This window comes from Anopheles maculipalpis, chromosome 2RL (genome assembly GCF_943734695.1).
Source record: "Anopheles maculipalpis chromosome 2RL, idAnoMacuDA_375_x, whole genome shotgun sequence".
Taxonomy (NCBI): domain Eukaryota; kingdom Metazoa; phylum Arthropoda; class Insecta; order Diptera; family Culicidae; genus Anopheles; species Anopheles maculipalpis.
Window position 1 is genome coordinate 97,921,352 of NC_064871.1, and position 12,449 is coordinate 97,933,800.

The following is a 12,449-nucleotide window of genomic DNA, read 5'->3' on the forward strand; positions in this document are numbered from 1 at the left end:
GAGAACAACAAACAGAACAATAGAAGAAAGTTGAATTGATTTCATCAGCGTCGTCAGTAACGACTATTGTTTGGTATTTCATTTTGCAGATGGTTTTGCATTTGCAGATGGTTTACGGTCAAGTGCGTAGCAATTATGCGCGAATGGACGGCACAGCACTCATCGGGAGACCTCGCGAAACCTCCGGAACATCACGCATGGGAAGTTCGGTAAAATGCAATTTCATCAAAATCAGTGTCGCATTCATTGCTTTCGATGTACCGTTGCCCTTTTATTTTTACACTTGAGTGTTCTCGGTTCCAATTTCCAGTACCACTTGCCACAAAAAATGGACAGGAAATGAGCATCGTGAATACATGTGTCCGTCTCCGTTGACGACAGTCACAATGTACTAGGACTTGCTTGCTTTGCATAAAACTGATACCATTTTGGTGTGGTTAAATGGTGCGGTTAAAATTTTAATTCTCTCCCCAGTGTCCTACGCCAATGTTTAGGGAAAACCGGGGAAAAGTACACTAAGCGTGTCTTGCTTTGTCACCACAGACAACCAGCAGGTATGGTCGGTGTATGTTTGTCAAAACCGGCAAGGGTGTTGTCGACCGCGTATGTGTGCCTTTGGGGTGTGAGTGGTTGGAACCTTTTTATTAAGAATATTATTCATGAAACAGATGTACCGAACCCCCGCTGTCAGTGGCAGAAAACCGGGAGTATACAGAATATTTGGGTCATAATGGGAATATCACATTACCTTCATCACCGGTTTTACGGATGTCAGAATGCTCAGTGATAATTATGGCAGTTCAGAGGAGAGGGAGAAAGAGAGAGGGAGGGAGAGATGCCCCACATTACGCTCGGGATCATTTTCATCAATCTGGAGTACAGTAAATGTTGGGCTAAATATTACAAGAATTTGCCAAACTACACGGCACATAAATTGGTAATGCCTTCATAACATATTTCGTACGCTTTCCTACAACGTCGCAACTGTCGCTCTCCTCAGAGTATGTCTATCATTCCATCGCACAAACATATGATGCTGATTATTCTGGTTTATATGGTAAAAGTTTGTTCATACGAAGGAAACCTTCCCCACGCTAGCTCATACGCTGGCGAAAGAAATAGAGCAAGTTCCGTCGATCCTGGTTCCACGCTGGTTCCACAATTACAGTGAGTAGGGAAAATATGGAATGGAATGGTAGAAATGTATGCATGGAAGGTTTAATAAAACTTACACACTTTCCATCGTTCCATGTTGTCTACGTGTGTCTGTGTGTTCCGTGGGAAACGGGACGGAATCGCTTTACTGCTCCCTGACTTCTACGGACGCGTGTAGAAATGGTAGACTGCTGGTCGTATCCGTGACAAGAATGTTTGTCGAACTCGGGGCCAAGTACAAGCGTCTTTTTTGTAGGCCGAGTACATCAGGCACTGATCGTTAGTGCAATTGCCAAGAGCCACTCTGCTGGAGCTACTCGAACTTTGCCGATTGTATCCTGGGGGAGAATAAAATGACAAAAGCAGAGAAAACAAATCAGTTGTAAAATTAACATCGAGTTCTTTTTTATTCTTTTTACATGGCGCACGAGAAAGGCTGGCAGACAGGGTCCAAAGTTGTACGCTGTTAACCGTCGCCTGGTGGCGTACTCGCGTAATCGGATCGTGAGAACTTCCAACTTAAAAGTCAAGTAGAAGCAAAACTATCAAAAGTATGTCAAACTAGCACAACTGCGTTGCAATACGCGCTTACAATGAACGGTTTGCTTCTTGTGTGCTTCTTGACAGTTACGGTGTTCGGTAGGGTTTTGTGCCATGCCACGAGCAGGAAAACTATCAACATTTTTCCTCTTACATGGCTTTATGATGATCACGAGGCGTTGGCAAAGTTTCTTAATCACTTCTCGCGAGCTCAGTAGCAGCTTTCAAGTGAATCCTTAAAGCAACGATGTAAAAAAAGACCCAAAACCTAGAACAGAACGATCGAGTTACGTGTTTAGGGGGAAAGTTTTTTGGCGAACAGCGCAAGGGAACACCATCCACCGTACAATTTGTTTCGGTTTCGTTTTGCGTGAAAACGAAATTAGTCGCCGTCATAACGCATCGTTTGCGAAAGATGAAATATAATAAAAACATAACGCTTAATGGGCCCGCCACTCCAAGCGGCGCAGCCAAGTGACACTTTAGCTGCATCTCAGGACACAAATTTACACTAATCTCCAGCACTTCGTTTAACGTTCGAGTCTATTAATTCATGGAATTAGCTGCGGGGCAACTAATTTAGCATTTCCCAAGTCGGCGGATGCGAATGTCCGGTCCGGCGTATGTGTATGTGGACTGGCCCCAACCGGCAACGGAAAACCGTCTCAACCGTGTCCACCTGTTGAACATTTGTCAACGGGCAAACGGGAAGGGAAGACATTTTGGAATCCTTCTTGGTCGCCCAATGGATACGACCCACGCGCGTTCGTTGAAGCGTTCAAGTGTGTATGTAGCCAAAATGTCCATCCAAAATTCCTAAACGTTCTCCAACAGCTCGTACGTACTAATGTTTATCAAAATAAATTAGCATGTTATGAATATCTTGGACATGTCATTTCTTGTGTACCGGTCCCCGGATGTGTGTGCAGGCTAGTGTGATGATGTTTGCTTTCGACCAGCTTTTGCTTAATTTCGTTTTTTGTTTCTGCAATCCTGCTGCCGGTATTCGAAGTGCTTAGGCTAGCACTCCAGATGGTTTTGCCGCGCGCATTTACATGCTTGGACGGACGGGTGGGCCTGATTGTATGTTGAAACGTTTCATCTCACAACAACACATTCGAAATGATTTTATTGTAGATTTGTGTATTCTCATGCACCGGGCAAGCTTCAAGTCAAGTGGATGGGAAATCATTTGAAGGTAGAGCTTGTGGAGCAGTAAGAAAAGGGAAGCAAAACGGAGGCAGCAAAGAAAAGCATTCCCAAAACACAACAATGGACCAAAAATAACGTTTATAATTATTAATCTTTTCACGGAACGGATTTAGCGGATGGTTTCGGTTGGCTAACGCCCTGTGCGTGGGGTAAGAAGAGACAAGGAGAGTGAGGGAGAGGGTGTTGTTTAAATAATTGTTTTCGGTCAAATTTCCTCCAAACATTCTGCTAACGGGAAACACCCAACAAGACGGTCCGCACTTGGATTCACTTGATGGATCATAGTGCCAGCAGAGAGCCGACTGTGTATGTGTGTGCTCGTTTGTTAACTCACGGACGATTCGAACATGGTTCCGCGAAGATGGAAACCATCCGATTCTTCAAAACCAGGTGCACTCGGATACCGCAGTGCCCCGGACACTTGCTATCGTTCAACTCTGACTGAAACAATAAACAATCCTATTGTTCGCACTTAATTTCATCGAAATCGACCAACCGGACCACGGGGTGGCGGGTTCGGGGTGAAACACACACGATGGAGGCGCATGGTTGTTTGTTTTTTAATTAATCCAACAGATCCGGGGGGCAATTAATTAGCACACTATCCACACCCTGGACTGGGCGATAAATGGGAGCAGATAGAAATTAGGCGGTCGGTGGGCGCAATATGGTCGATTTACTTTGCCGACACACACACACATATACGTGTGGTAGTCCCATCACGCATAAGCGGCTCGACAGGATGGCTCGCAAGTGAATTCCTTGCAGGGTCAATGACGGTCACGTGTGGCATGTGTGAAGAAGGATAGAACGATCGTGTGTGGTTTGGTACGGCGGATGAAGCTGTGTAGAGAGAGAGAGAGAGAGAGAGAGAGAGAGAGAGAGAGAGAGAGTACCGAACTTTCCGTATTAAGGGACGCGGCTAGTGGAGGTTGGAATACTGAAGCTAATTAATGTATCCTTTCCGCCAGTTGTCCTTGTCGTTTTGCCCGGCGGTCCGAAAACGGAGAGGACACCTACATTCACAAGACGGCAATTCACTGATGGTATGAGTATCTTTAACTTTTGCCTTGCCACGTCGTGCTCGTAGCAAATCAATTGTATGACCACATTCAATGAACTACTTTGTACGCTTTAGGGGTGACCAACTGAAGAGCATAGTGAAAGTCAGTTCAAGAATCGACGAGACGACGGTCAACTTCTCGATAGCCATCGAACGAAACCTACATCCGAACGGACGGAGTATGATGACGAAGATGAAGGTGCTGATGGGCCACTTGAGGACTTAAGTCATTGTAAGAAGTAGTCGAATGCATCGTTCGTGTGCTAAACTGATTATTCTGGTCAGGCAAGCAGAGCGTCGCAATTGCAATGATAGTAGAGCAAGTGTTGCCACATGGTGTAGCTCGAGGTCGGAAAAAAGTTGTCAACACCTAGTACTTTACGAAAGGAAAGTCTCAGTTGCAAGAGTATCTTCTTGATGGAACATTAAGCTGCTTTCTTGCACGTGCAGGCTTGATGCGTGTTGTTGTTTAAACTGTTAGAGTATGAAGTGCATTGATTGTGCACGTAAGAAAATGCTTGAAATATACATCCTAAAGTATGGTTGGAATGCTCGGTCTTGCTGTGTTTTTATTGTATATTATTAAAGTACACGGCGTCCTACAACAATGACTGACTCATAATACTGAACGGGAAATTGAACGGGAACGGAGAAACGCAAAACATCCGCAATGCAGTATTCGACCAACCACAGGGGGACACTTTGTCCCTTAAATAAGCAAACCTGTATGCTTTCCCGATATTTTCCTGCATCCCACAGCACTTCCCAATCGTTCCCTTACAATTATGGCGCGAAAGCGTACGCTAGTCAGCCCGATCGATCTAATTAGATTTCATTTTAGAAAACGTTTAGCATACAAATGAGGTAAATTGTTTGATCATATCGCTTGTACACACTACAACAGGTGAGAGATGATGACTTTTCAGGTGGTCCTATCATTGAGTGTGTGAAGAGACACTTTGCTAAGGCAGCAAACATCAAAGCGACCCTGAAGAAGTTCGAAGTCTTGATTTGGAAAGTTTTCAATTGCATATTTTAAACGACTGGAAAGTCGTTTAAAGGAAGGGCCATCATCAAAGGCATGTTTCAAAATTGACTTTTGACAAAAAAAAAGTGTATTGAAATTCGTCGTCAAACAGGAAAACTTCCAATAGAATTTATATTTTTGGTTTAAAGTTTAATTGTGGCGTAAACCCAACGAAGGTAGATCCTGCGCAATGGAGCACAATCCTTGCAAGATGCAATTAAAAGTGTCACAATATTAATCCATTGTTCCAAGCAAAATGTAACACTTCAATTAAAGGATTTTTTCCGTTAAAATCTGAAAACCACTTCAAAAGCTGACATTGAATAACACCCACGTAGAGCGTGTTAACTGGAAGTTTAAACGAACGTCAATTTCACCATTGAAAGCATATCGATTGATTGAGTTTTTATAGAAAAAAAATGTGAGCCTTCGGCACTATATACGTGTGCGTGTATACATGCATGTGGTGTGGTGTGGTCCGGCCGGTTGATGGTTGACGACGTGTAAATGACGTGATAATGCTGCCCATGCTCACATGGTCACACGACAGGGCAGCTAATTTTTCAGTGTCATGCCCTGGTCAGTCGATAAATTGTTACCTTTTTTCCGTTCAACCACCAAAAACCCGTCGGTTACGTTGGTCGGTTACGTGAAAATGAGCATGCATAAACGTGTGTGTGTATGTGTTTGAGGATTTTCCAGCTTAATTAACGCTCAACAGCAGACAAATTTTGCCCTGAAGTGCTTACCCACGCCTGATTTCCCTGCTGTGTTTCTTACGCTTCGGTCCCACTCATCGTTGTTGGAGGGAAAGCCACATTTTCCTCACCCCAAAAGGAAACCACTGGCCATCCTCATCACCACCACTACCACCGGATTGTGGGATGTGGGCGTTTAGTTTGGCCCGGTGAATCATTTGGCGTCTCTCGTCTTCTTTTTTTTTTTTTTGGTTGAATCGCAATAGTCGGCAACTTTGATGCTTCTATGGGAAAACATTTTCTGGTTGCGTAGTAGGGACGAATACGCTGGTACGCTATTAATTATCACACCTAGCCGGGGAAAGCAGGGTCATACATTTTCCCTTCGGATTTGGAAATGTGCCACAACCGTTCTGAGTACTGATTGTTTTGTGGTATAAATAGCTGATGGTGGAGATGTCTGGCGAACTGCGCTGGTACGGTTGGGATCAAACATCGGGAGAGCGCGCGACCTACGGGTTCATCGTCATGATAACCACTTGGTCTTGTAGGAAGTAGCACTTCCGCAGGTTGTGCTTCCCGTTTGTGGCCCACTCATCAATGCCAAGAAGGAGTGACAAAGTGGTGCATTGCAGTGGGAAAAAATAAACCATCCGATAGCCGGCAATCCCTCACGTCACTGCCGAGCCTGTGTGCGGGAAAATCACCGCTCTTGCGGTGATGTGTTGCTGCTGTAGATAATTTATGATACCACACATATATCTTGCCTCCGAGTGTGTCCGCTCTGAACGATCTGGTTTGCTTCTATTGGTGGAGAAAAACGGTAGCACGACAGTAAAAATGTTTGAGTTGAAAAATAAAGCGATTACTGGTAGGAGGACCGCGTGCAGACACAACGAACTAACGGAACGAATGGCTGTTATGGTCCGAGATGATTCCACACCTGTTATATGAAACATTTTCGTTTCACGTTTCACACCGATCATCGAGAGTCATTCGATTTTCATGTTCCCGCGTAAAGTGTATGGTAATCACCGACGATATTTTCTCAACCACTTTCTCCTTAAAGTGCGAGGTTCATCGAAATTCGAAGGACATGAAAACCCTTTCTAGCGCTACATACCTCTCCCGAAACATCGCCACCGGCCATGCTGTCTGCAGTCCGGAAGATTCGTGTATGTTCGGTAATGTCATAAACAAAATTTATCACGCCGAATGACACCCACTCATGCCACAACTTTCCACTCTACTCGGCAGCTGCATTTTCCAGAGCCCACCGAGAGCTATGTCACAACCGGGGCGCGTGCCAGCGTCACTCCCGGACACTTCCCGGAAGGCAGTTGTTCCCGGTTTCTGTTGTCTTGTCGAACCGCGCCGACACATTTTTGCTGTCGCTTTCTCACAGTCAGTATATTTTGGGTAAAAATTGAAGAGTTATGGTGTTAATTCTTTCCGCTCGTCAAATTCAAATCACTATAAATCTAATCTGGATCTTTCTGGATATCTTTCCCCTCTCGCCCTGCTGACTGCGAGTCGTGTGATGAGATGAAGGGATAAACTTTTTTTATTTATATTTGAGTGCTTTACATCAAAGTTCCTCCCGGTTCACTCTCCCACTCCTTGGGGATCGTGCCTCTTGTTGCTTGTAGCGCGGGCCTATCATGTGTACCGATCTACGGGCTTGTTGCATGTGTGCCGTTGACATCGGGCGAGAAAAGTGCCGTAAAAGAGTTAGGACGGTACGAGTTTTATGAGGGCCTACGGAGATTTCATTTATATATTTTTTTTTTGCTCCCCTCGTGGTGTCGGTGGTTGGCATGTGCTTGGTTAAGCTCATTCAAAATAACATCAACGAAACTGTCAACTGTGGTTTAGTGAAATCGCGCGCCGAGACAGAGAGGAAAAAGCATTCCGAAAAGAAAATTTAGATCGCGATTGCGATAGTAAAGATGAAGAGTTTATTGCCCCACTAAAGCTGTTCCATCCATCTGAAGTATCGTTTAGAATATGGAGTATTGCTATTACTACTGCCACTGGTTATAATTTTACATGGAAATGTTTAACTACTCATCAAGGCACGCCGCTTTACCATCAGATTTCGATACGCTTTTCGCGAACCGTTTGTGGCGCATGATAAAATGAACGAGAACAATGCAATTTCTGGTCAACTTTTACACTGTAGGTCAACTTTCACACGATGGCTGACTTGGGAAAAATGGTCGTAAAAACAGCGAACCGAGGAGATAACAATAAAAAAATCTGCAATTTAGCATGACGCTGGAGTGGTCCTACAGCTATACATGCAACCTGCTCAGACGATCGTAAAACGATTTTCCTTTTCTCGGCGTTTGTCAGTTATTGCTGTACACATTTGTAGATAATTTACAAGGCTTTGAATGCTTAAACGGTGCCTGAGCATGCAAAAAAAATAAGATTAGCAAGGGTGTCGCGCTAATGAGTTATGAATGGACGACTGATGGAAGGCTTTCGGGCGTATTCCTCCTGGACCAAATATTTAAATGTACTGGGAGGGTAACATTCAGATTCTTTTAATCATTTAACGGCCACAGGAAAAGTCCAAAAATCAAGGAATGTGATGCCACCAACATCTGCTAACAATATTACCACTGTATGGCCTACAAATTCGGATACTTGACGGTCACTTTTTGCCATTGACGAATTTGTGAGTTGGAAACAAACGGCAACGAATCCAAAACGAAGCTCACAAGACATTCCCATGAGAGTAATATGCTTCTAATTGCACTCAGTAAATAAAAACCTGTACATCCTTTTTTGTGTTTCGTTTTAGCTTGTTTTCCGTTCGCTTTCGGTTTCATTTTACCTGTTACGGGTCGATGCCGCACGTCACACATTTACAGTAATAATGTTTGTAAAATATGGGTTTCTAACTACTTCGCATGCATGCCTGCGAGGGGTTGAACATCAAAACGGTGAAAAAACGTTACCAACCCACTCGTAAGGTTCATAAATTTCTCATTCCTCATGCGTTTGTCGTTGTCGCACCGCACCGAAGACCTTTAAACCGTGCGAGAGCGGATAATCTTTCAGTGAGGAAAATTAATCTCAATTGTTGCGTGGCAGCACACCCTTTTTGTCATAAATTTCGTTGATTTTCGCATAAATCTAATTCAACTACGCCTTACGGGACGCGCATTAGGAGTGGGAGAAAATGGTAGAGAGAAGCAAAACGTTCGCTTTGAACCATTCTTAGCAAACGCGATCTCACGATCAATGTAGATATGATCGTTCGTTTTGGTACACGTTTGAGACCGGCTTAAAAGTGGCAACCCGGTGTTCGTTTTGCTTGCAGTAGTAGGAGATAGAGAATTCAATTCAAATATCTTTTCTACCGCACATTGAAACCGCCTATCGCTTAACCATTACACAGTACACATTTTGAGGCTTCGGAACAAAATCCTCTTGACAGGATTAACGGGTGGCGAGCTGGCGTTCTCCGTTGGTTAGCGCCACGCTTATGGTAACGAGGACGTATAGGTGCGGGAAAGCGGGGAACGGGATGATGTATAGCGGGGAGGGAAAGAACACGCATGTATCGTGCTTCAGTAAAAATAGCCGGCAAACAAACACCCCCGACGACACGCCGGTCTGGGACGCATCGTGCTGATGCGCCCGCTTTGTTCGAGATCGCGCATACTGAAAACATTAAGACGCGTAAAATTATCGTAAGGAAAACAAAGGAAAATCTTCACTACAGGGTAGCTAGCTAGCGGTTGGTGCGTTGCTCGTGTTCTCGCAACACCCCACACGCACTGCAAACGCAAACGTCCATTGATCTCTCGGATCTTTCACGCGCACGGTCATGTTGGTGGGTGGGTAGGAGCCGTCGGTGTCGAGTACTATTAATATTTTGTGTAATGCTAAAAATAATAACATACATTTATATCTCTTTCTTCCCATCTTTCGTCTGGTTTTCACCGTTTTGTTTCATCGTCGATCGGTGGTGATCGTGAGCAAGGACCATGTATTTATGCTGGGCATGCTGTGCGGTGGCGTATGTGACCGTTTCATATGTTCTTGTGCAGGAGAATCGAATGTTTACTATCCCCAGCGCAACCTCATCTCCCCGGTGGCGGTTAGAGTGAGGGTTGGTTTTGAAGGTTTTTGTCTATAGTTTTCTTCAATCATTTTCAATTGCGAGCAACTCTTTTACCGATTTTTTTTAGGTTTCTTAGCTTTTCGATGGTCTTGTCTAGGTCACTCTCTCTTGAACGACCCAATTTGTGGGTGGTCGCCATATCGTGATTGCGCTCGTTCAATGCCCATCCCGTTTCTCTTGCTAAGTATTGCGAGCTGTGGCTGTCTTACACGCACAAGCTCTATTTATTATCGCACCGTACCCGGTACGTGTACAGGCGGATAGTAAATTTTAATTATTTGTAAAGAATTTAAATTGCTTCGGAACCATCCGAAAAATGCTCCCGGTCGGCTCACGAGGCGGTACGGATTCAAAGTATTTTTCATCCATACCGTACTGTCATGTTTGGGCATTTAATGTCGTGGCTAGCTGGGTGAACTAGCGCAGGATGGCACGTAACCAAGACAAATGATTTCAGTTCTCGAATTTCAATCCACGGTACAGTGCACCGCAGTGTACTGGTCACACGACTCGCGGTAAATCCTCCCGTTCCTATCCCTTTTTGTCCCACGAGCTGCGTATGTAAATGGACCACCCTGTGGTTCGAGGTGGAGTCGCACGGTGGATCATTAAACATAGCGAAAGACGATGCCGAAGAATCCGAATTGCTGCTGTCACATTCATTTGCGCCAGTGAGGGCGTGTTCCGAGGGATCAGCGTTTGATGGATTCACCCGCGTGGTTACGGTGGTTGCGGTTGAAGAATACGACGATACACCGATGATCAGGATGATGATGATGACGATGATGATGATGAGAATCGTAAATTTGTCAGACAAGCCGTCCAAGCGTGGCCGCATTCCCTTAAGGGAAGAACCGAAGCGCATTATCAATTGAAATTAATGAACTTATAGCTACGAGTAGGCTTCCGGTGGATTCCGATGCTAAATGATGTATGCATGTGAAGATGACTCCATTACCGGCCTGTCCATCCACGTGGTGGGCGGTAGTTGCAGTTACGCCCACAGTGAAGCCGGTTGTTTGTTGGCCTGATTTCCCAAAAATTGTCTTGCCTTTTTCTTTGCTTGCAACGTGCAGAAACTGTGTTTGTCTTCCGGTTTAAGGATGTCATCGAAATTGAAACGAATAGACGCAATTACCGGACGCACGCGGTAGCTCTTCCAGCGACCGGGATATGGTGGAAAATTGCCAAATCGGTGTACAAATTAGATTGTTTTCGGTTTTTTTTTCTTCTGACAACTCCCTACTTTGCGGAAGGATGATTATGTCCTGCGAAAGTGGGTCGTGAAACGATGTTAATGACGTTATAAAGAAAGCCGTCGTGGAGGATGCTTTCGACGCACAACGACGACGCATTCTTCGGGCTTGCGGCATGATGGAGTACCTTGTTGGGTAATCAGAACACCGGTGAGCGGGGTACAAAGTCAAACCTTTCTATAGAAATAAGGTCAGTAAACCGATCGAGCGAAGAAGGACATCAACCCCGGCCAACGGCTTCGGTGAACCGTGTCATGAGACACGATTTCGTGCCCGATGTTCGCTCGATACGAGCTCAATTTACGGCCTTCGGACGGTGATGAACGCGATGGATTGTCGTAAATTTTCTTTGCTGGTACGATGCAAACTGCAAGAGTTGGTAGAAAGCATCGCAACTAACATTTTCACTCCATTACTCGTGACAAACAGCACGGTGCGTTTGTTTTTCCGGTGTTTTGATCAGCACCGGCAAACGGTGTTTAATGGACTTTCAATATCGTCCTTCCGGAATGCTCCAGACAGCTCCAGAGCACGTGCAATGCAATCACAGCGCTATCGAGAAAGAGGAGAGTGAATTGAAGGAAAATAAAATATACACAAATAGCAAGATAAATTTAATGATCTATTTCTCATCGGGACATCGAGCAGGAGGGTGGCTCGTCGGTACGGGCGAATCGGGAATGGAACTCCGGCCAGATAAGCCAGCGAGAGGTTGTGTTAGAGCACCGAAAAGCAAGGGAATTAGCTACGAACGGTAAACAAGTCATTTCCCGAGGGTACTTTTTAGCGATGTGAGCGCAAATCGTGTCCACGTAGATGATGATAAATTCGTTGCCTAGCGCTAAGCTAAGCGATTGAAGGCAATTGAATTAAAGTATAATGTGATGGAGGTTTCCTTCGGTGGATAATGTCTAGCGGTTAACATGAACGTTTTTTTCCACCAACAATCGTTTCGAGAATAAATCACTATTGTCAAGTCTCTTTTTCAGAAAATGAAGTGTTCTACATAATCTTTTCAAAATTAAGAAAAACAACGAAAACATGTGAACATTATGCACCCGTATCACACCCATTATTTGCTGTGATCGCACTCACACACTCCCCCGTATGTGTTTATTGTACGATGATAAAAATTTGCGACGTCTGCCAGGCATTTCGACATCGACATGTTTGACTTATGTGCATGTAGAACATCACTCGCTTTTTATGAGACACGGCAATATTTTCCATCTTCCGCACACATGGTTTCGGAAACAAAGAAGCTTCCAGCTCGAAACACGTGCACTCTCCGGCTCAGATGATGAAAATTCAACTGAGTGCCAAATATCATTGCACATGTGCTTATATTTGCAGATAGTCG